At 43.5% G+C, this 24,744-nt stretch overlaps 1 protein-coding gene and 2 long non-coding RNA genes across 4 annotated transcripts in view; 2 read left to right on the top strand and 1 right to left on the bottom strand.

The window, feature by feature from the left end:
- MAML3 (mastermind like transcriptional coactivator 3) overlaps positions 1-24,744 on the top strand; it is a 411,086-nt gene that overhangs the window by 51,513 nt on the left and 334,829 nt on the right. The gene's annotated exons all lie outside the window — the stretch shown is intronic.
- LOC109249557 (uncharacterized) lies at positions 7,296-10,109 on the bottom strand. Its single transcript, XR_002072631.2, has 3 exons — positions 8,654-10,109; positions 8,167-8,275; positions 7,296-7,944 (listed from the first exon to the last, which is right to left on the bottom strand). It is a non-coding gene; the product is annotated as an uncharacterized LOC109249557 (long non-coding RNA).
- On the top strand, positions 20,445-24,455 carry LOC109249568 (uncharacterized). The gene is made up of 3 exons (XR_008421671.1): positions 20,445-21,932; positions 22,315-22,403; positions 23,650-24,455. It is a non-coding gene; the product is annotated as an uncharacterized LOC109249568 (long non-coding RNA).

Here is a 24,744-nt window from a genome sequence, read left to right on the forward strand (position 1 = left end):
CCATCTGAATTTAAGATACAGTCAGAAGTCTTTGCTGCCTTATAGGGTTGTCGTCGTGTGAGAAATGACATAATGCAATCAGCATGGTGCCTCAGTAGATGCCATCTCATATACTGAAGAAGTGATACCTACGAGAGTAGGCTAGAGTTTATTGTCTAATAGCCCAGGCTTTTTGCTGAGTACTGAGCACGATAACAAGACAATACAAACCATTATGCATGTAAGTTTTGAGCTTCCCACCACATTTTGCTTGGTTGACATTTTGTAGAAGACCCAGACTTACGGCATAGGTGATTTTTTCTAGTTCCAAAACATGTTATATCTCCTTCAAAAGTTAGTTGAATTCACCATACATTTTAGTGTTGTTTTATTTGCTATATCTTAAAGACAATAAAAGGGAAATCTTGTGGCACCTGGGTGGTTCAGTTGGTTAAGTGGCCAGCTTCTGCTCAGGTCAAGATCTCGCGGTTCATGAGTTCAAGCCCTGCGTCAGGTTCTGTGATGGCAGCTCAGAGCCTGGACCCTGATTCAGATTCTGTGTCTCCCTCTCTCTCTGCCCCTCCCTAGGTTGCATTCTGTCTCTGCCTCTCTCCCTCTCTCAAAAATAAATAAACGTTAAAAAAAAAAAAAGGGAAATCTGATAAATTTCCAACAAATGCTCAGCTGGTCCAGCACAAGGAATTGCATGTAATAATTCAGGCTATTTAATATACTAGAATCACATATATATGCAAAATAATGATAGTACCGTAAGTTTCCCTAGTATTGTTTGTCCAAAGAACTGAAGATAGTTTCAATCTAAAACCTCATTTACTTCTAACTTATCCTGATCTACGAGGTATCAGATGTGATTCTCCTCATTTGATAGCTAGACAGATGAAGGGACGAAGATTTCCTTTTCACCTGCACAAGACGTGTGCATGGTGAAAGACTGGAATGGAGTCTCCTGGATTCCTGTGCGGTTTTATCACCTTGTTCTTGAATTTATCTATTAAGTACATATGTCATCTTTTACTTTCTCAACAAAAAGAATAGAATTTAGGTTCTGCGCCTCCAGGTCTTCTAATACAGTGCTCCTTACTAAGCCGGCATTCAATAAATCAAATAAACAAATAGTATTGAGCACCTGCTATGAGCCACATGTTGTGGGAAAAAGGTACAGCATAAGACATGGGAGCTGCCCTCACATTGCTGATCATCTAGTTGAGATGAAAGATCTACCTACCAGGCTCCAGTACAGTTGGGGTTGTAATACACATGTGTAATGTATAACACACATTTCTTTAAGGTAAGTTCAGTTTCCCCTAACTATTCTGTTACAAAAAAGAGAAACGTTCCTTTGTAGGAAAATTATTCTATTAAGTAGGCTAGGATGCTGAGCCCAAAGTGCTTAAGATGGTGATCTAGTTACCAATAGCTGCTGGCAAACCACAACAAAACTTGGTGGCTTAAAACAACCACCATTTAATTATCTCTGTGATTTTGTTGACCATGAATTTGAACAGAGCTCAGTTAGGTGATTCTTCTATTCCATAGCATTAACTATGCTTACTCAGTGGTATGTAGTCAACAGTTGATCTGGTCTGGAAGGTCCAATATGGCTTTGCTCACCTGCCCAGCACCTTGGCAAGGATGGTTGGAAGGCTGATCTCCTCTGGGTCCCTCTGCCTTTCCATGTAGACTCAGGGCCTGTCCATGAGATTTCTCCACTAAGGTAATCAGATTTCTTACAGGGAGGCTCAGGTTTCCAAGAGACCCCGGCCAAAGCTGTTATTCATATTAACAACTAGGCTTGGAAATGGCATAATGTCACTGTGTTTGTCAAAAATGGCTACAGGCAGCTCATGTTCAAGGGGAGAGTAATAGACTTACCTGTCAGTGAAAGAAGGATCAAAGTATTTGTGGCCGTCTTTAATCCAGCACAGATGGCATACACCTCTGTGAGTTGCTGGGGGTTTTCTGCAAGTTGTTTTTTAACTACACCCAATACTTCATTTCCAGTGCATCAGAATTTGAAGTACCTTGAGAGTATCTTGCTCCATTTTTGCCTTTTGGTGTTGTCTTCCTCATGTAGGGAATGATAAAACTTGAAAATAAAACAAGTGGATAAAATTTGCCCTCTATCGTGGTGGAACTAACAATCCCGTGGAGAAGGACCATCATGGATATAGATTACTGTAGAACACAAAGTTTAAGTAATAAAATTGAGCAAGGTATCACTGAAGCATGAATGGGACACTGAGTCAGCCAGGGAAGTCAGGGAGGGTTTTAAAGGGCACGTGGTATTTGAGCTGAGCCTTGAGGAGGATGCTGGTCTCTACAGATGGGAGGAGGTGGAGTGGGGATGGAATCCTGGAGGAGTCAAGGCACCAGAGCAGATGGTGTGCTATGCAAACAATGCTGGGAGTCTGCAACATGGGGGCTGTGGTTGTTCAGGGGGCAGAGGTGGGGTGGTCATGGGAGGCACGGCTGAACAGATGGGTTGGGGACGTGTGGACTTTGCTCTGAATGCAGATTTGTTCTGAATGTAATTGCCAGAGGAGGAATTGTGGCAGAGGAGTGCCATGATTAAATTTCTGATTCTGACTGCTGTTTCTAATAGCAGGTTCGGATGGATACTGGGAATTGCAGACGATAGGCCAAGAAACCAGTTAGATGGCCATTGTTGAGGAGAGCAGTCACTGGGCAACAGAATGGAAGGAAGAGAAAGGTGCTGAATGATGTGTTGGGGGAAGGGATGGTGGAACAAGTTTTTCTGAATGCCTAACTTGAGTCCAAAAACCCAGCTTATATCCTTTACATAATTTATTCTCTCCAAAATCCACTTTTCAGATGAGGTCACTGAGGCTTAGAGACGTTTAAGAACCTCCTTGACATTGGATCGCTAGGAGTGAGTAGGATTTAAGATTCAAAGCCAAGTGTGTTTGGCTACAAAGCATGTATGACTTCCCACAAAAACTTCATTGCCTCACTCGTTGCAAATAACTAAAAATTTCTTACTTGTGAGACTAGGTGGATGGTTGCGCCAGTAACAAAAATAGAGAATACAGAATTTTGTTTAGGCTTTTTAAGATGTTTGCCCCTGAATTATATATATGTATATAAGTATGTGTGTATATATCAATAACATTCCTCCGACTTGAACCTAGTTTTCAAACAGAGTTTTCAGCTAGTTTATCAATTCTGTCTACTTAAATGTTAGAGATAAGAAAGTAAAATACACGATTCATGTCAATTTACCTGATATTGCCTCTATTTTTTGTGCATAAAAAATTCTTGGCTTAATAACCAGTTTTATGGCACATTAGAATCTTGTAAACAAAGAATCTATTGTGCCTCATATGAAACAGACCAAGACATCAGGGAGGGTTGGGAAGGAAAAGTAAAAATGAGTCAGAGAGTAACAGAAACAATGTAGCAGTTCATTTGGGAACTTCCTCTGTGTAGAGCTGCATTCCCGACCTAAGTCCCCAAACAAAATTAAGTCTCCATTCTCACTTTAAGAACAAAAAGCAAGAGGGACAACAATCTGTGTCTCTTGGATTCCACTTCTGTCCAAACCATGAAGACCAGGCTGTGAGTTGCTTCAGCCGGCTCCTTTGGTTTCCCAGGTGAACAGCCAGAGTGAACCAGTAGCCACATTGCCTTTGTGTTCAGGAGCTCAGGGTCATGGCTGTGGGCTAATTCTCACTTGAAAAAACACAATTCTTGATGTAGATCCCAATGAGGTTTGAAAATCATGGCATTTGGAAGATTGGTTCTGCACCCACTGTGTTTCACACAGTGAAAATCTCACAGGTTTTCAGAGCCCTCGTGACATGTCAAGGATGAGAAGAGGGATGGGGCTTCTCTTTTCTGTTGCTGAGCGTCCGTGGCTAGAACAGAGCCTGCATGTAGTAGATGCTCAGTAAATACTTACTGAATGAGTGATTGCTTCAGCACCACATGCCAGGTTCTGCTAGGTGCTTTCCATCCAATGTCTCATCTAATCTTCCCCAAACAATGAGACTTAGCCCTCCGTTAAACAGATGAAGAAATCAGTGCCTAGAGAAGTTAAGTAACTTGCCCAAGGACAGGCATCTTGCTTGCAATAGCATTGGACTTCAAACCTTAAACCTTTGCCCTTTTGAGTAGACTGCAATTATATTCTTCATCAGATAAGTCAACACCCTCCACACATGCAAAAGAGAATCTGTCCCAATTTGAAAATGTGAGAACTCTAAGAACTCTCTGGACCAAAACCATAATAGGTACTCAGTTAATGTGGAATAAATGAGTAACTAGTGTTTATGTCTCTTTAGTCTACTACTTTGTTAACTATCGTGGAAAAAATAGGAAAGACTTGAAGATTTTCAAGACAAGTTCCTTAATCGAGGTAGGTTCACAAAATGCCAGACCAGTCAGAAACGGACACTTAATGCTCCTCCTCCTATGCCAGCTTGGAAACATTTGGTAGAAACACAATACTGGGAATATGGTAGTAATTTCTCCCATCTTGCTCAAAGCGTTCACTTCCTTCTTGTCACCAGGAAGGGCAGAAACAATGAGCTAGGAGATGCAGTTGTGAAATTTCTGGTTTTTCAGGAATGGTCAGATAAGTGGCCAAACTTTAGCTTCTTTCCCATCATTCTTTCTACTTAACTCTTTGATATTGTTCATAGGATTAGCCAGGTTCTTTTTTCTGTCCACCCTCCACCCTTTCTTTCCTCTTGGTACGTTCCTTCTGGCAATATCCTATTTCTAAAAGAGTTTCTCCTTTAATATTTTCTTTAAAAATTTTTTAATGTTTATTTGTTTATTTTGAGAAAGAGGAGCATGAGCAGGGGAGAGGGACAGAGAGAAAGCAAGAGAGATAGAATCCCAAGCAGGATCCGTGCTCAGTGTGGAGCCTGACGTGGGTGCTGACCATGAGATCATGATCTAAGCTGAAATCAAGAGTCGGTGGCTTAACTGACTGAGCCACCCAGGTACCCCTTTCCTTTAATATTTTCTAATCCAATAGCCTTTTCTTTTAATCCCATTTCTGACTTTTTTTTTTTTTTTTTAATTGTGAAAAACAACCAGGTATCTGTCATCCTCCCCTTCTCTGGATTAACCTGGGTTGTATCTGCTGAACCACTCAGGAAATGATGACCTGGCATGAAGTAAACAGAACCTGGTTGTCTTGGCCTTTTCTGTCATCTAAGCTGCTCCTGTGTATTTGAGGGTCTAAGAAAAGATGGCGAAAGGCAGTGGGAGAGAGGAAAGGAAAGAGAGGCAGAGAGAGGGTGGTCAAGACCGAAAGAAAATTGTTTTGGAATTGGAAGTTGCCTTGAAATAGACTCATCTCTTGTGCCCTTGACCTGAAATAGTCCATTAGTGTTTTGCATGGATGGGGAGGTGTAGGACATGCTATATTTGGTAGTTTTTTGGCAGAAGGGTTTCCTGTTTCACTGTGTTTTAAAATAAAGCTGCATATACAAATGAATTCTCTAGGGTGTTGAGTTGTTTTAGGTTGCACACTCTTGGTAGGCAAGGCCTGTGACGTGCTTACTTAACGGGTCTATGCTGGATGGAGTTAAGTAATGGCTCACTTGTTAGGTATCTCGGCAGTAAAATTTCCAGATGACACACAATCTACCCCAGCAGGTGCCAAAACTTAACAAAAAAACAAAACAAAACAAAACCCCAAACACTTTTTTAAAACATTTTTTTAAATGTTTATTTATTTTTGAGAGAGAGAGAGAGAGAGAGACTGAGTGTGAGCAGGGGAGGGGCACAGAGAGAGGGAGGCACAGAATCTGAAGCAGCCTCTGAGCTGTCAGCACAGAGCCCGATGGGGGGCTTGAACTCATGGACAGTGAGACCATGACCTTAGCCAAAGTGGGACGCTTAACTGAGTGAGCCACCCAGGTGCCCCTAAACACCCAAACGCTTTGATAGAAATCCTTCTTAAAATATTCCCCACTTCCTTTCGCCTGCAAGTAGAGACTATTGGACAGATTTCAGCTCTCTTTTGCTATCTCAGTCATCAGTATGAGGGTAAATACTGTACCTCTCGTGTGATGTGTCATTAGGGTCTATTAACATGTGTGGAACTCATTGTCCTTAAACATGAACTGTCCCCAGACTGCCAGACTGCTGTGTACTTTGTTTCTTTTGAAGTTTGTCTCTGCTTTTGCACCTGGTGAGTCTTGTGCCACTACCACCGTGTTGGTCCCTGGGAGCCTCTTTCCACCTCACCCGCCTCACATTTTACATCTGACTTGCCGTGACTGAGGACGGAGATGGCACAGATGATCGGAGGTAGAGTTAAAGGAAGAACAAATAGGTTCTGAGTGCAGACCAGATGACCCCTAAAAAGGGATCTCTTTAAGCTCTCGTGTGCGCACTTGCTGATCTTTTGGCTTTTCAGAAGTGTGTCTGACTGAGGTTCCGGGCTGTATTCCGGTTAGTTAAGGTTTCGGGACAAGTGAGCTGTCATTCTGTGAGTCATCATGTACCGTTTTAAGCAACTGCACAGCCTCAGAGAATAAAAGGACGTCTAATCATCTCCAGTTTCCTGTCACGGTTGACGTCACTGTCATCGTCATCATCGTCAACTCCATCACATTAACTACCCAAAGTACATAAGTTGCCAGACAAAATCTGTTACGTAGACACAGTCCTTTGGTGTCTAGGCGTCTGTCTACTTTAAATAGATAACACAAAAACGGATCTAATTCAGACTAAAGTGTTGATTGCACTGTGGTGATGGACGGTATTAGCCGGTAGTCCTGCAGTGCCAATGCAGAATCCCAGCTGCTGAGGCCTACTGGGTGTGACAGGCATCACTTTGTGTGTGATGGGTACTGAGACCACAAGCAGAAATACTGCACAGTCCCCCCAGGTTGGCTTTGAGGGACTGGATGCAGTGATAGAAACGTGCGTGAGCATTATAGGAGCCCTGAGCAATGGCACGTAGCCTGGCTGGAGGAGGAGAAGCAAAGGAAGAAGATGCCTGGGCAATGCCATAGTTATTAGCTGGGCGAAGGGGTGAGAGGGGCCTGAGCAAGAGCACAGAGGCGGGAGGCATCCTCGTGAGGCAGGTGCCGAGAGCAGGTCCACACTGCAGGCAGTGACTGTGGTGACGGGATGGGAACACCGGTTCCTGAAGGTCATGCTGGGGGGCTCGGGGGGCGGGCCAGGGGGGTCACTGGACAGTGGAGTTAGATGTATGTATTAGGCCCCTCCTGGCAGAGGGGGAAGGTGGTTAATGAAGAGGACAGGTTTAGGCTTAACCTAGGACCGTGGCCGTATCTCTGGATTCTGGAAGCTGGATTTGAGAAATGTTTATTAAGTAAAACTCAGAAAGCTTGCAGTTGGGTGTAGGAGATGAGAGGAGGCAGTCAAGCATGACCTCCCAGCTCCAAGTGCAGCTGGTGTCATACACGGAAGGGTCACATTGGAGAGGCAGCTAATGGATTCGGCTTTCGATACGTGGGTTTGGCCTGTCTGCAGAGATGCCCAGGGAAGAACTGGGGCTCCAGGCTGAGTTCTGAGTATGATCTTGGAGGATCTGGGGCTGGTGGTTCCACTGATTCTCTCTGTGGAAGTTGGGGAGAGTGACTGATGTGGCTGGGAACAGACAAGGTGGAAGCAAATGTTCTTCACTGAGTCAGAACAGAATCTGACCACAGAGAGTGAAGAAAGGTAGGTTGCACAGCAACTACCAGGGACTTTGTGACATTGTTTGAGGAAGGTGGGGCTCCCCGCCCGGCCCCTAGAGGTAGCTCCTCGGACAGTTGGTGGCAGCAGCAGGGCTGTGGTGAGGCAGCTCCTCTCTGGATGTGGGCTCAGATCCGCCCTGCTGATTGGCCTGGGTTTTGTTCTTGGCCATCTGTGGCAGGCTTCCAAACCTCCACTGGGCTGCCGCTCACAGTTCCCAGAGAAGAGGAACTTGTTTCTCCAGAAAGTGACTTTTGGCTTTGAGACAAAAGAAAAAGAACAGTTTATTGCACACCCCATGACTGAGAGAGAAGCTATTGATCAGATGAGAAATCGAGAGGGAGAGACAGAGGACAGAGACACAAACAAAGAGACAGAGAGGAAAGAGGGAGGAAGGAAGGGGAAGACGTTCAAATAGTTTGTTCAGCTCGAAACAGCATTTTAAAGAAATACAAAGAGCCAAAAAGAAGAAAAAGTTACTTTTGTGTAGGTCCTTAATTAGGAAGTTCACACTCTGGCCACTGGCTATCTTAGGAGCTCTGCATCTTTTGAAGTGCCCTCTTGCATCAGAGACGGGTCAGGGTGATGACTGAAAGGAGCAAGAAGGGAGCAAATTGATTCCAAGTTTAAGGTTTTCTTAATTAGAAGGCCCCAGAGAAGAAGAGTGAGGATCATCCAGGTCTCCCTGTGTGTGGCTGGCCATGGTCAGCACTGGTGGCCCCTGGTTAGTTTTATTCGACTTGTGAGTTTTCTTAGTTATGCACTGAACAGTCTCCCTTCTCCGGTATTTAGTGAGCAGCATGTAGCCTGAGGATGGCAATTAACTATAGCTAAGCCAACTCTTTGCACAGCCCAAGATGAGGTATACAATACCTCACCACCCCTTTCAGACCTTCTCTGTGCACACAGTGGGAGGACAGGGCCATTTGCAGAGAGCACCCCCCCCCCCCCCCAAATTCCTCCTTACCTGGATGAAATCCTGGTGAACAGGGACCTTGCCTGCAAATAGAGCTGACAGCACACGTTAACGTCATCGGGCCTGGTGAAGCTCATTGGCAGAGAAGTTAAGAGTCTTATTTTAGACCCAGAGACTGGAGTGTGTGGATCCAGCTAGAACAGGTCTCTTCTGGCATGGCCTCAGCTGCCAGCCCTCCTCCCCGGTGGTTGCTGGGGCTTCAGAGGATGGAATGTCAGGGGGAGCTTGCTGCTAACTGCAGGGTGAGCAGGACAATCTCACTGCTATTCAGCTGGGAAAACGAAGATGCTGACAACCCAGAGATCGCTTACCACCCAGCTAGCTGATATTCTGCCCTGCGTGTTGGTGCACTCTGCCTTCCCCCTGACAGTCAACTGTGGTGCATTGAGGAGCTTGGTTGTAAAAGGCTCGGTCTGTTCCTCAGCCTCTCACCCTTTCCAACTCTTTCTTCCCATAATCAGGGTTTAAAATGTGTATATCCCTAAAGTAGACCAAGTGTATTCCAAAGGACGTCTCAGGCTAGCTTAATACATTCTGGCTCAGATGCTTCCTCTGCAAACAGGAGAGGTTTAAACCTCCGGGATAAACGCCTTAATGCAGTGATCAGTGGTATAGATTTGATCCAGGAAGTCCAAGTAAATAAAATATTTGAAAAGATGAGGCCTTTTGTGTTTAGGACTCACTGAGCAACCAGAAACAACATCTTTTCAAAAAGCAAAAATTGGGACACATGACCTGGCAAAGGTTTTGTTTTGTTTCTGATTTAATTATTAAAAAATTCCCATCAGAATTATGCCTTTAAGGAAACTTTAAAAAAAAAATAAGTTTTTTAAATTTTTAAAAATAAAATTTGTGACTACACATTTATTACAAACCTGTATCATTTGACGATAGGATATAAATATAATTTTTAGATATTTCAACTCAGGATTGCCTAAGAAAATCCACGTGTCCCCTACACTTTTTAGGGCCGAGTTGTAGATGGGTAAACCCCCTGTGTGGAAATCTAAGTGCATAAAAGAGCAGTGATTTAAGGATCTGCTGTGTTTGCATTTGGAGACAGTGCCTGCCTTGATTTCACAATAATATATTGCGGTAACCCCTGCTACTTCCCCTACTTGTCTCTTGTCTGCTGTCAGGCTCAGCAGCTAAACTTTCTATTGCGTTCACATTGCCGTGACTATTATTGACTTCGGGTTTTCAAGAGTCAGACATTCCTCTTTTCGGGTGCCTCAGTGTAGACCCAGGCTCAGAACAAACCTGGAGTGTGGTGGGGTCCCCGGGGCCCCTCTGCAGCCGTGCTGAGAGCGCGCTCCCCAGAGCACTTCTGCAGCTTCCCCAGAGCAGCCAGCGGTGAGGCGCGGGCTTCCGCAGCCACCGGGAGCCAGTGGCCTCGGGTCCCGGGGTTTCCTGTTCCGCCGTCGAGTGGGCCGGCCCCTGACGGCACGTATTGAAACGCAAATGACAGCCGTAATTGGCTGAGAGATAAACCCCAACGAGCGAGTGAGCAGTGCGGCGGGGAGTTAAGTGGCTAAGTGACAATTACTGCTCTGCAGCCTCCGGGATCACGAGCACTGGGCCGTTTGTTCTTGGTTTTAAAGGAGCAATAACACATTAATTGGAGGAGGGCTTCTAGGTTAACTTGCCTCACCCGGTTTCCCATCTGATTCTGCTTTGAGGAGTGGGAGTAGGTGGCTGGCCTGGAGGAGTGCTTTGTTGACTGCCTCCCCCCCAGCCCCAACCCCAACCCCTTCCCACTTCCTGCAGGTGGATTAGAATTTTGGGAATGGATGTCTTTCATTCTGATAAACCGAAGGGTGATTTCGTTTGAAGATTTCCTAAAACCTCCCTTGCAGGAGGGAGGGACCTGTTAGTTCTCAGTGTTGTTTCTGGTGCAGGGAAAAGCGGCACCTTAAACTCAGTCTAAGTTGCCAGCTTACCCTCCAGGAAGTCCATTAACCCAATGATTTTATTGTTTCTAAGTTTTATTGCAAAAATTAGCTGGATACAGCAGTGAGCAACAGAGATATGGTCCCTGCCCATTTTGGAGCTTACAGCCTGGTTTGAAGAGAAAGATAGGAAATAGATGAAACTACGGGCCGCTGTTTCACTTAAATAAAGAGAAGCTTGGGGTCCTGTGGAAACGTGGGGGCAGTGGGAGAAAGGGCAAGTTGCAACATAGAGTAGGCTGGGCCAGGCCTGCCCTGCTTTCTTTGAGAGGCCATTTGAACCCTGTTCTGGTCATAAACAAACCATTGAGATGATTAGTTTGGACTTGAGATACGCAGACTAAACAAACCCAGGAACCTAGTTGAGAGCCCTTTCTCAGTGTAGTCTGCCTTTCTACTATATTCAGAGTTCTCAGGGTCTAAATACCTTTCAAATACCATCTAATGGGCTCATTGTTTTTGTTTGGTTGGTTTCTTTCAGCCCAGGCAGCTTGGTCACTTTTTACTAACCATCCCCTCTGGTTCAAAGGGTTGTAACAGAACCCTTGCCTTGGCCAGATATCTGGTCATTTCAAAGAACAGGCCTTTATCTGCTTTGGGACATGTTTCTGCCCAGTGGCCCAAACCTATGTAAAGCAGCGAAGTGATGAAAAAGAAGAGGTAGACCCTTGGTAGTGGCAGGCGGGAGAAAGTCAGCCCTTCTCTTGCCTGGTACTGGAAGGCTTTAGGAAATGCTCACCTCTCAGCTAAGGCCAGCTTTGCTGCAGGCTCTAAGGGTGTAACAGGAAGATGCTGCTGTACCTGACTGTGAAATGTCATCTATGTCATCTATGAAGGGCTTTTTGCTAGGCCCACTTCATGAACTCACCAGGCAGAGGGGGAGATGCTGGCTTGTCTTTTAGAAAGGCCTTTCTGTCCAGCTTCCAAAGAAAGCCTAGTTAAGAATTTGTGGAGGGGCGCCTAGATGGCTCAGTCAGTTTCGCATCCAACTTCCGTTCAGGTCATGATCTCATGGTTCATGAGTTCGAGTCCCACATCGGGCTCTCTGCTGTCAGCACAGAGCCTGCTTCTGATCCTCTGTCCCCAGTCTCTCTCTGCGCTCCCCCACTCCTGCTTGCTCTCTCATGTTCTCGCTCTCAAAAATAAACATTAAAAAAAAAAGAATTTGTGGAATCACTAGTAGTAGCTATAGACTCTCCAAAAGATGAATAAATGATTCCTTTAAATAAATCTTTACTACACAAGATTACTATGGCACTTAGTAAGGCTGTATGTGAGCACTTAGAACAGTACCTGGAACATAGTAATTGCTAATTAAATGTCCATTGTTGTTGTTACTGCTGTGTTGTTATTATTCACGTTCTGTACCTCATGTCTTTAGTATGAATCACAAGAGTGATAACAACATTCTAACATTCCGTGAACACCATGCAGGGCCTTGGCAGCCTGAGAAACATTTTCATTTGGGTTCATTTTACTTTTTCACTGTACCATGCTGGAAAATGAGCTACATAGAAAGGATTCTGTAGAATGGCTATCCAAAGGTCAAAAACAACAATAACACCACAAAAACAAACAGCAAATTATTTGGGTACAACCTTGGTTCATCAGTCTTGGAACAAAATGGTGATAGCGAATACAGGAGGTTGGCATTAGTTTCTTGGGGGAGACTGTCCAGCTGTTATGTCATCAAAAATTACACCGGATTTGGAAAAATACATTTTTTAAAATTTATTTAATTACGTTTTATCATTTTTTTTTGAAATACACTTTTTTTAATGCCTTAAATAATTTGAGTCACACATAGCAAAATTCACTCTTTTTGGTATTCTGTTCTGTGGATTTTGGCAAATGCATAGAGTCCTGTAACCACCACTACAACCAAGATACAGAACAATTTGCGTATTCCATCTCCAAAGAAAATTTCCTCATGCTACTTCTTTGTACTCAAACCCTCCCTCCACCTTTAATCCCTAGCAACCACTGATCTGCTCTCCATCCCTATTTGCCTTTTCCCGAATGCCTTGTGAATGTAATCATAGCGTATGTAGCCTTTTGAATCTGATGTCTTCACTTAGCATAATGCATTTGAGATTCATTCATGCTGTTTCGTGTATCAGTAAAAAGCTTATTTTTAACTCATAAATCATTGAACTCTCGAGCTGCATGGAGTCTTAAAGATCGGAACCACACACTCATTTCCCAGGGGAAGACACAGAGAACCTTGGGGTGAAGTGACTTGTCCAAGGTCATGAAGCTAATTAAAGAAGGAACATGAACTTGGAATTCCCTGCTATCAGTCCAGGTACCATCTGTTCAGTCATACTGGGATTATGAAGAATGTGTAGCTGATTGTCAAGGGGGAGCTCTGTTCATCTTATTTTTGGTCAAAATGTGATCAAGTAAACTGAGCCTTGCTTAGGATAATTTTGGAAGGAGTGGATTTCTAGGAGGTGCAACTTCTTTAGAAAGTATATAGATAAGTCTCAACACATTTCTTCCTGTGGCACATCTGTATGTTTGCTGGTATCGATTATAGATATGATTTGATTGTAGAACTTAACCTGAAGGCCTATTATTTATTTTGTGTGTACAATAAGTTCTTTTTGATACCTAATTTATAGGAGAATTCTGAATATTACTGCCTTCCTTTTAGTTGACATTTTAAAAACCAGTATGTTTTTAGGTGGCTTCTTCTAGAGCACGCAGACTGTGGATCCAGACTGGGATCAAGAACTACTGATTGCTTAGTTCATTTGTTAAGTAATTATTTGTGGAAATTCTGCCATGTGGAAAGCAGTGAACTATAGGAGATCTAATAAGGCACTGTTTTTAAGAAGTTTACATTTGAATAGTTACTATCAAATGGGACACAAAAGATTAGTTCAGATTAGTTCTTTTGAGTACACTTAAGGTCTTGCTAAAGCATAGTGAAGATAATAAGATGATAATGCGAACTTTCTTTCTCCAAGAAGTTTATAAATAAATACCAAAGAGAGGTACGAAGACAGTGCTATGGGAAGTGCAGTTTTTTTTTTTTTTTTTTTGGTTGGGAACCAGTTGGAATATGATTTAGAGGTGCATAAAGCACCCAGAAGTTTGTGCATAGGAGGGACAAGGTCAGAGCTGTGCTATAGGGAGTTTATCCGATGGCACCACATAGGATACATTGAAGGGCAGAGCCTGGAAGCTGGGAAATGAGTTTGCTGGGAAATGCATTTGTTTGGGTGAAATGAAGAAAACCCATGGGACACCCGGGTGGCTCATTCGCTTAAGTGTCTGACTCTTGATTTTGGCTCAGGTCATGATCTCATGGTTCATGGGTTCAAGCCCCATGTCGGGCTCTGTGCTGAGAGTGCAGAGTCAGCTAGGGATTCTCGCTCTCCATCTCTGCCCTTCCCCTGCTCATTCTCTCTCTCTCTCTCTCTCTCTCTCTCTCTCTCTCTCTCTCTCGATAAATAAACTTAAAAAAATGAGGAAACCCTAACTATGGGACAGTGGGAATGGAAAGGAAAGGTGTTTGGGAGGTGGAACTAACTGGATGAAAGAGGGAGCATTCAAACAAGATTACGAGATTGTGCCTTGGATGACTGGTTGGGCAGCTCTGACATAATGGAGAAATTCGGGTTTGTCCGGAAGAAGAAGAGTGGGTTATGAGTGGATGATGGGGAATGTAGTGAGGGAGGAAGGAAAGGCCTTTCTCTCTTTGACCAGGTCAGTTTTGTGTGAACAATTTTGCATATGGGTGAAACAGTTAATAAGTGTTTATGATTGTTACTAATTTCCAGAGGCTAAATAGTTCCCATTTGCCTTGAGTAAAGAAGTCTGGTGTGTTTTGTTTTGTTTTGTTTTGTTTTGTTTCCTAAAGGGTTGGTAGTGTAGATAGTTATGATTAAACAATTTTTGACCCCTTCTCCCACCTGGTATGATTCTTAAAATGATTAAAGTTTTAGCTCTTTTTAACTACTGCAAGATTCTTCTTGGGATATACTGTACCCTTTACAGAAACATGAGCAAAATGTAGGTTCAGATGTTTTCCCACATTGCGATCAACACTGGATTCGAAACTTCTATTTACTTTGTTTCCAGTCTCCTAGGCACACAACTTCACCTTAACGTTGTCTTAATATATGCTTAAAAAGAAGCAGTATGAGTGGTGAAGGAGACAGTTTACACAGGATGGAATACAGACCTTAAATTATCATTCTGAAAAGTGCAAACCCTAGTTAGGAGCTAAAGAAACATATATTAAGTCAACCTTAAGGTGAAGTTGTGTGCCTAGGAGACTGGAAACAAAGTAAATAGAAGTTTCAAACCCAGCGTTGATCACAATGTGGGAAAACATCTGAACCTACATTTTGCTGATGTTTCTGTAAAGGGTACAGTACCCTGAGAAGAATCTTGCAGTTAAAAAGAGCTAAAACTTTACTTTTTATAGCCTTTAAAACCATAGAAAGCCCCAAATAATTGTGAAGAATGAAGTTCCCTGTGGCAGCATTATTTATAACAGTGAAAAACTAAAAATGGTACAAAATCCCCAAATAACAGAATGTCAAGGCAAATGTCACTTCATGGGGTATTTTCTTTGGGTTGGCATGGGATGCCTTGACAGGGATGAGTATTTAAGGTGATATTCAGCAGCAAGATGTACAAGATAGCATGGACCCTCTGCTGACAACTAGAGAACATGACTTCTGGAAAAGAATTTGGAGTCACACACACACAAAATGTAAGTGTATAATACAAGGAAGGGATTAGTAGAAGGGTCTTTCTGTGTTTTCATTCTTCTTCCTAAGTGAGTCAAATGGAGGCACAGTCGAAAACAGAAAGGAAATTTCTAGTGAAGTAGTTCACCGTCCATAAGTTCTCTGTGCCCTTCTTCCTCTTTGTATGGTTCAGATTTATTTTATATCTGCTATGTATTCACGAGACAGAGTAGTATTGATGAATTCACTGTATCTGTGAGAGTCTGGAAGCTGGGATTTTCGTTCCTTTTCTGCCACACCTGTGAGAGCTGAAGTCACTCAGACAAGTCTTGGTGGTTTAAATGTCCTGGTCGTCTCTGTTCTCATGCTGAGAAGGTCATTGAGAGAAAACAGGTAGAAGTACTTGAAACATTCTGACAACTAGATAGTGCACTGTTTATTGTGAGACAAGAGAAAATAGAAGAAATATGTATCAGAGCTGAACTGGTGAGAGAGTTTGAGTCAGAAAATGTGTGTCTATCGAAGAGGAATTAAAGAAAGTAAAGTTGCCGCGGACACCGAGGGGACGGGGTCTTCTTGCCGCACTTGTGAGGCAGAGCCCGTGGTGCGGGATGGCTGAGTCCCCTGTGAAGACCTGCTAGTTGCAGCTTGGAGTGACTTTAGACACATGACTGAAGCTTTTAATGTTTTATGCATGTATGGAGAGATGCTCTCAAATTGGAAAACAAACACACAGTGAGGGCCTTTAAGAGCCGCTACTTAGATTCAGAAAAGACTTGCACTGAATCCAAGAAAAAAAGGCATCCTGGTGAAATAGAAGGTTTCCATGAGTTTACATAGGGCCAGAATTTCCTTCAGCAAAGTCAACTGACCAGTAGTAGTTAAAGGAGAAAGCATACGTTTTTGCCTGGCAAAAATGTTAGAGGCCGAAGAAGCAATCTGTGGGACAAATGGCCACAGATCTAAAACAGTTAAAAAGGATGGCTTTCAGTACCCCAGGCACTAGAGTCTCTGGGAAAATGTGACCCTAAATGAAGGCATCAGCTATACCCAACAGGGAGGATTTGGGGTGTTTCTAAACAGCATGGTTGCCTCAGTCTTTATTTTGAAACTGTATCATAAATTTAAATGGCAAGGTATGCGTGGGTTGAGCATGCTCTTGTGTGGGAGACAAGAAAAGAAATCGGAAGTATTTTCAAAATTCTCAGTTTCATGCAGTGCGTCACCTGCTTTGGCCAAGCAGCTCCAAAAGCATGACTTTTCTAAATAGCTTGTGTATAGGCACAGAGAACAGGAGTCAGTAAAAAGTGGGAGGAACCGTGGCAGGGACCTATCTTCTGTTTTCCTTTTCCTGACAGAGTCAGATAGGGGCATCGTAGAGAACTCTTGACTTAGGATTGAGGACTGATAGCTATTGTGTGTACACGGTGTGCCTCAGGTAACCAGGGGTGGGGAATGAAGTAATGACCTAAGTTTTATAAGGGCGCCCTCGGGCCTGGGCTCTGTCCCTTGTGAAACTGATCCAAACTAGGGGTGTCCTTTGAAGTTACTGGCTGTTCCACTTGGACTGAAGCAAGATGACTAACTGGTCCCAAATGTTTAACTACCCATTACCTATTTGTGAAGAGCTGGGAAGAAATGAGCAAAGAAAACACAAAAACAGGTTAGACAACAGCAATTAAGCCTTTTGGTTTCTCCATGCTGTGACTGGTATGTCAACAAATCCTCGATTTTGTGAACTTGTTCACAGCCTCCTGACAGCTTGGTTGTGGTCCTGGGAGCAGATACTAAGATGCAGAAAAGCTTCGAGGGCACCTTAAAGGGGGCAATTCCGAACGGTCAACCAGCAACTGAGCCTCAGTAACAAGAAGAGTTACCTGACACTAAACCATGTGAACCAGCCTTATTTTATTTTTATTTTTTTTAACGTTTGTTTATTTTTGTGTGAGAGAGAGAGATAGACAGAGGGGGAGTTGGGGAGGGGCAGAGAGAGAGCGAGACACAGACTCTGAAGCAGGCTCCAGGCTCTAAGCTGTCAGCACAGAGCCCCACTCGGGGCTTGAACCCACAAAACGTGAGATCGTGACCTGAGCTGAAGTTGGACGCTGAACTAGCCCTTTTAAAAAAAGCAGTATTGTCCGGGCACCTGGGTGGTTCAGTCGGTTAAGTGTCTGACACTTGATTTCAGCTCAGGTCACAGTGTTGGTCTCACAGCTCATGAGTTCAAGCCCCGTGTTGGGCTCCATGCTGACACTGTGGAGCCTACTTAGGATTCTCTCTCTCACTCCCTCTCCGCCCCTCCCCATCTTGCACATGCGCTCTCTCACTCTCTCTCAAAATAAAGAAACTTTAAAAAATGGCATTTACTGTTGGAGCAGATGGCTGCTAATTGTTAGAAAAACAACAACAACTATATAGCCTTTTAAATTCTATACTTTACTTTTCCCATCTAATGATAAAACCTTGAACACAGATTTGTTCAGGCCATATTTTAGTCCCCAAAGTAGTTTAGAGGATTCTCTTCCTCTGGAAAAATCAGCTTTGTTTATGGGGTCCAAAAATAGCTGCTAAAACTTCCTCTCTTTTTTTTGTTTATGGATCTTTTTCATTTTGGACATCAGGAAATAAATGCTGGCTTGAGGTCATGCTTCATAGGAACTTGTGAAAAATGGAATATTAGGAATGAAGTGATGATGGGCACATCGGAAGCATACCCAGATACAGGAAGTTGTTGAACGTAGGAAGAAATAAACTGTAAAGTGGCTGACCTACTAGTAAAAACGTAGTTTGCTGAAAGCAACAACATTGTAATTGTTTTTGAGGAGTCTGATCTTTAGAATGACAGAGTGCTAGCATCATGTACTTTTCAGTACCTGTGTGTACATGCACATGACGCTGCTTATAGGACAGCAAATCATAAAAAATAGTTGAGAAAATTTTGTAAGCAAGTAAAACACTTAAATGATTGTAACGAGACAAATAAACATGGCTTTAAAGTTGTATATGTCACTGAAGAGTAAACCTCTGAGTGGTCACTGCCCCTTCACTTGTCTAGTAATTTATGTTTTCAGGAAGAGTTTGGTAAAGTTTCTCTTAAGTGCATATTATAGGATAAGAGTAGTCATTCATTCATTCATTCATTCATTCATTAAGTGCTAAACGATGTTGACACATCATAGTTCTTTAAAACTCCTAGAAGTTATGGAGCGGCTGAGTGGCTCAGTCAGTTAAGGTTCTGACTTCGGCTCAGGTCAGGATCTTACGGTTCGAGGGTTCAGGCCCCGCGTTGGGCTCTGTGCTGACAGCTAAGGGCCTGGAACCTGCTTCGGATTCTGTCTCCCTCTCTCTCTACCCCTCCCCAGCTCGCACGGTGTCTCTCTCTCTTTAAAATAAATAAACATTAAAAATAAAAAAAAAAAACCTTCTAGAAGTTTTAAAATAACCAGTATCAGAGGGATGGCTTCCATCATTGTCTGCTGGCAGCAAGGTTAATAGTGAGCTGCACCTGGTATAATCCTTCCTAATATCGAGTTCCACTGTCAGCAGGTTGGGTTTTTTTGTTTGTTTTTAAATCTAAGGTGTTTCTTTTGCCACTGGGCTTCTTTGAAGCCTGCAGGAGCCAGTGTGTGGGAGAGAACTCAGGCCTGCAGGAGGAGCGGAGTGGGCCAAAGCCAAATGCCTGTTAACAGCCCGGGAGAGGTGGGCAATGACAAGTTGATTTTGAAACAAAACAAAAACCCCAAACCCTGCCATGGACGAAATATCGTTTGGCCAAGCTAAAACAGGGAAAAACTTAGGGGAACCTTCTGGTAAAACGCAGTGAGTTAAACTAAAGAATATCTGGAGTTTCTAGAGAGGTGGATGGCATTCTGGTGGCATAGCTTTCGCAGACAGACGTGCGCATTAGACAAAGCCCACGATGCAGGAAAGTCTCAAGTGCCAGGTCCGAGGAGCCCAAATGACATTTATGCAAACAGGGAGCATATTCATCTGTATTCCTTCCTGTTTCTTACGTTTTTGTGGCTACTTAAGATTCCATATCAGACACATGTAACCCCCTACATCTGGCCCAGAGCAAGAGGAATGAAGGTATGTTGAAGTGGCGTGTGCTGGGGGTGCTCATTGATTCCAGTGTGATTTACTGAGCATTAGGTACGTGGATGAAAGTAGTCATGGGTGTTTTCTTCCCATACTTAAGAAGAATGGGCAATATGGGGAAAAACAGGAGAAATGCTCTAACTGCCTCTAACAAGGTAAAGCTGCTTTCTGAAGTTGAGCCGGGATGTAGCAGAAAGAGACAAGACCTGAGTCTTGTTTTCAGTTTTCAGTTTACTGGCCAGGCTGTTTTGGAAAATCACTTAGCAACCCTGGGCCTTCGTCTCTTCTTCCATAAGATGGGGATAATAATGTCACCCTGCTCCCTGCTAGGTTAGCTGTGAATACAGAATGAAATTGTTCATAGAATTCAGAGTAAACTGGTAAGCACGTGTACACATGTAAGATGATTACTGTTGAAAACCTAATAATAACATACCCCACTTTACTCGTCCTGTTGGCCAGCCTCACCTGTTTTCAGAGATTGCCTGCTAGACAGAGACTCAGGAGTTCAACTGACTTGTACACAGAACTTTTTCCCAGCTGTTGGTAGGAGGCACGCCTCAGTGAGGCCCAAGAGGCTTATTCTGGTCTCCAACCTTACGGTACACTTGTAGCCATTTTCACAAGTCCCAAGGTCAGTTCCTTTTTTTTTTTTTCTTTTTTAATTAAAAAAAATTTTTTTTAAGACTTTATTTTTAAGTAATCACTACGCCCACTGTGGGGCTCAAACTTACAACCCCAAGATCAAGTATCACATGCCCTACCGACTGAGCCAGCCAGACACCCCTCGGTTTCTTTATTTAAAAAGTTCTAAGTGGTTGGGGCGCCTGGGTGGCTCAGTCGGTTAAGCGTCCGACTTCGGCTCAGGTCACGATCTCGCGGTCCGTGGGTTCGAGCCCCGTGTCGGGCTCTGTGCTGACAGCTCAGAGCTTGGAGCCTGTTTCGGATCCTGCGTCTCCGTCTTTCTCTGACCCTCCCTGTTCATGCTCTCTCTCTCTCTGTCTCAAAAATAAATAAATGTTAAAAAAAATTTTTTTTAAAGTTCTAAGTGGTTTAGTTATGTTCTGAAGCAAGCCTGGTGGGTGCTTTGGTGACTGCCTCATTTGAACCCTCATCTCCTGATGTTGCCTTCAGCCTGTGAGGTTGAAGTATGCAGTGGACTCCCAAGGCTATAGTGATGAAGACTTGTGGCCACGGGGGCCTCACCAACTGTGAGCAGCACCCCATGTTAGGCCCATGCAGCTACAGGTGAGGAGGAGGAAGGACACCGGGAGGCAAGTAGAAAGAAACCGTGGCTCACATTCTGTTGAGGCCATTCCCGTGGTGCAGGGTGAGCATGCTCCTTCACCCCGTGTGTGTCTGTGTGTGTGTGTGTGTGTGTGTGTGTGTGTGTGTGTGTGTGTATTGTGTCTCGGTGTGGCTTGTTTTCAATTAGACCAGGCCTGAAAAAATGAAAGGGAAGAATTTCACTTTGAGACCATATGGAGATGACCAAATTCGCCCCGCTCGGGGCCCCTGGGCAGAGTAAACTTGCACTGCTAGTCGTGAACAGCAGTGTGTAATAAAACATTCTTTCCTTGAACCCTTTTGACTGGGAGGGAGGCACAGGGGGAGAACACAGCAGGAATTCTTTCTTTTCAGCTGCTTCCTACTCTGTTGCTTACATTCACCCAACAGATCTTATTGGGCTGCTACTGTGTGTGAGAGAGACGGAGACAGAGTGTGTGTTTTATGGAGGAGACTGATTAGCCTGGGCTCCGTTTTTGTTGTCCTTGGTGGTGCTGTGGATCCCATTTTAGGTTTACTGCCCCTTGACATTTCTTAAAAGGAGTCTTCAAAGCAGAAAGTCCTATTCTGAAGGCAGGTTTCTGGGCAGTAAAGTTGACAGGGTTTAACATCAGGAAAGTCAACCTGATAGAAAAAGGAAACAGGATAAACAATTCAAGCTCCATTCCACAAAGTTCTTGGATGGGAAAGGCCCTGTTTATGAAAACCCAGTGGCAGGCGTTCACTGTTCATGTGGCCAGTGCTGGAGAGCGTGCAGTCCGTGGCTTACCTTCCCACGAGATGACCCCGGCATTTGTAGCCGTGGCGAAATAGTAAAGCCATTAGACAAAATCAGGCCAGTAAGACTCCGGTGTTTGTTTACTAATGGGATTTCTCAAATCAAGTCACTGTTGACTTGTTCTCAGCTCCCCCATCTCTTTTTCCCCAGGCTCACCTAATAGAAGTGCCCTTCTCTTCTGCAGCCAGCCAATTTAGTGCCTGCCCATTTAGCGAAATTTGCATTTTACATATTGAACTTGAAACTGACTTGCTTAATATATAACCAGGGCAGTAGCTAAGAAGTTTTTATTTTGGTGAACACTTAGTGATGGTAAAAAACGAGACTGTGGCATTCTGGTCTTTGGGCATATTGTTTGTTACTGGTAAGACAGGGAATCTGAGGATTTTGCTGGTGGGACTTCGGGACTGTGTTGTAGATGTGAGTTTCCATTTGAGCTCGTGTACAAATGGGTATGTGTACTTTGATTTTCCTGCTGTGTTTAATGTTAGGATACAGTCATTTTTTTTTTTTAATATCCCCACCTCTTTATAAACAGAATTCCAGGGGAAAAACAATTCTAGGCAGAGGAAGTCTAAAATATTTGTAGAAGATAGAAGTGACAGTGCTATAACCACAGATAGGAAAACAAAAAATAAAGGAGAGATTGTAATGCAATCCGTGTATTGGAACATGCTCCTTTAGAGTGAAGCAGGGCAGGGGCTGCTGGGGCTGGGGGTGGGGTGGGGGGGAGGGGAAGAATCCACCTAGCAGCTCATAGATTTTATGCTTGGTGATCTATAAATATTTGGCTGTGCCTGATAATTAACATTATACTTCCTTTTTCCTCTATAGAAGACTGTTCAGAATTCCTTTTTACACACAAACAAAAAGATTATATGGGGTTTTGCCTCATATGGAATAGATCAACAGTTTAAAGCCAGGTATGTTGCCCTGAGTGGAATTGGTGTGTGAAGCTAAAGCAGCTGACACTGTGAGCCCCACTTATCATTTTCCACACTAGCCAGGAAGCCTGCGCTGGGAAAATATGAGTTGAAGGTAAAAACTGAACAACGGAAAATTTCCATATATTTTTTTGACTCCGTAGTGAGTGCTTACTGTCCGCAATTTTAGATTTTAGCTTTTTTAGCAGTGCTCTGCAAACTGCCTGTGGTGAGAGACAGGTTTCTTCCTCTCCTTCTGTTTCCAATCCACGGTGCAGCGATACATTTAGAAAATACAGTAAAAATGAATTATTAGAAAAATGATCACCTGCTTGGATGTTCCATCAATTACAAATTGCTATAAAGGCTTCTAACTGTGTACTCTCAAAGCCTGTACTTATCCTCTGGGTGGGGAACATTAGCAGTTTGGGAATGAGCACGGGGCTCAGGGGCCATACTTTGAGGAACACTGTTTTCCAGTACATTCTGACCACTGCTTCTGTCTGTGATGGTTAAAGGAGAAAAGAGCTAAAGAAGAGATATTTCAGCCGTTTGTCATTTCGTTAAGCATTTCTGTGCTAGCTCCTTCTAGCGCGTTCATTAGTCTCTGCATTCCATTCTTTATGTTGTGTACCTTTAGGTTAATTACACATGTCTTAACTTCCCATTTCCTGCAAATTAACCTTTACTTCAAAAATGTAAGTGATTATATACACTACTTTTCTCCAAAATTAACTACCACACAGTTTGTTTTAGTGAGTAGCATATTGGTTTTTTTTTTCTTTCTTAAATACATTTGAAATAAATCCAAACACCTGTCTTGCATTTTGTAAACATGTATTTTGGAGTGCATTACACCTTCCATGATGCCATACGTTTTGTAGGTCAGTCTGAGACATTTATACAATAATTAAGAAAATGGATATTCTGCTAACTTCCTTTCTTTGGCTTTGAATGCCTGTAAACAAGTAAACAGGAAGAAGGTCTTGTGATTAGTAATGCAGAATTCACTCTTCAGTCCGAGGTCATCTGGGAAATATCAACTACTTTCTCCTATACGGCTAAACCCTGACTAAACAGTTTTTAGGGACTCAGACGAAACTGTCATTTGAAGATGGGGATTGTTTACTCTTTAGTTTGCCAATGAAAAGAGTAAAAATATAGATGTGTAGAGCTACTATTTGCTTCTTATATTTCCCGCATTCACTCATGAATCTAATTTCCCCTAATCTTTTCCTTTCTTAAGGGCAGTCAACAGTCCTGCTGAGGAGGTTGCCTTCCTTTTTGGAGAGTGAGGACTGGTTCCCTTGGCAGTGCTGAGCCCCAGAAAAGAGAAGGCACTGAGCACTTGATCTTGGTCTTCCAGGTTTCTTGGTAACCCCAGCATGGGACTCAGAAGACAGAGCTCCCATATCTGGATGAGCATACCCTTGGGGTATTTTCATAATGCTTTTGTGGACATAGTTCAGCAACTTAGCACCCACCAAGACCTCTCTCTCTCTCTGTCTCTCTCTCTCTCTCTCTCTCTCTCTCTCTCTCTCTCTCTCCTGCCTATCTTTCCTCCTCTGACAATGGTCCCTGGGACCTGGGGTTGGAAATTCTCCCTCAGTCTCCTTTCCTTTCCCATCGTCCTCCGGATGGGCCCTGATGAATTTGTGCTGAGTCGGGAGCTTCCCTTCCCTTAGAACCTAGCACAAAGCAGTTCCTGTCATCCTGGCAGTGGACGCTAGAGACAAAGCTTAATTTACTTGACTCTATAGCTGTCTTTTCATTTGTATGCCCTTCTTGTCTATTCTTGCTCTAGTTCTCTTTTCCTTGAATCTTTACTTGTCCATCTTTTAAATTTTCTTCTAAAGGCACAAACGGCACATCAGATAAAGGGAGGCTTCAGGACCGGAGTGCAGGGTCTTCCAAAAACAAAGTTCAGTATGGCCACCCTGATTGTCACGGCGTGGCTGGTGTTACATTAACAGCCCGGAGCTCTTGTGGCTCTCCTCAGAGCGTTGTGTGGGAAGCACCACAGTGTAATAAAAAACGGTAATGATTAAAAGAGTCTTATTTTTCTCTAGGGTTCTGCCATTTCTATGCTAAAGTGGGGGTCATAAGCCTCGTGCTTATTAGCGGGTTGATAAAATTAGAAATGATTAGTGTGGGAGTGGGTGATACATATATTTTTAATACCCAAACATCTTATTTCTGTTTTTTTGGTGCTAGAGCTGATTGCTATGATGCCTTCTTGTCCTTTGCCTATATTCTCTCTGCTGTTGTTTTCAGGCCTCTTGGAAAGAAGGAGGAGTAGGGGGTGAGGCAGGGAAGGACATACAAACCCAACTTCTAGGAA

Source organism: Panthera pardus, unplaced genomic scaffold, assembly GCF_024362965.1.
Source record: "Panthera pardus isolate Hobbes unplaced genomic scaffold, ASM2436296v1 HiC_scaffold_13, whole genome shotgun sequence".
NCBI lineage: Eukaryota > Metazoa > Chordata > Mammalia > Carnivora > Felidae > Panthera > Panthera pardus.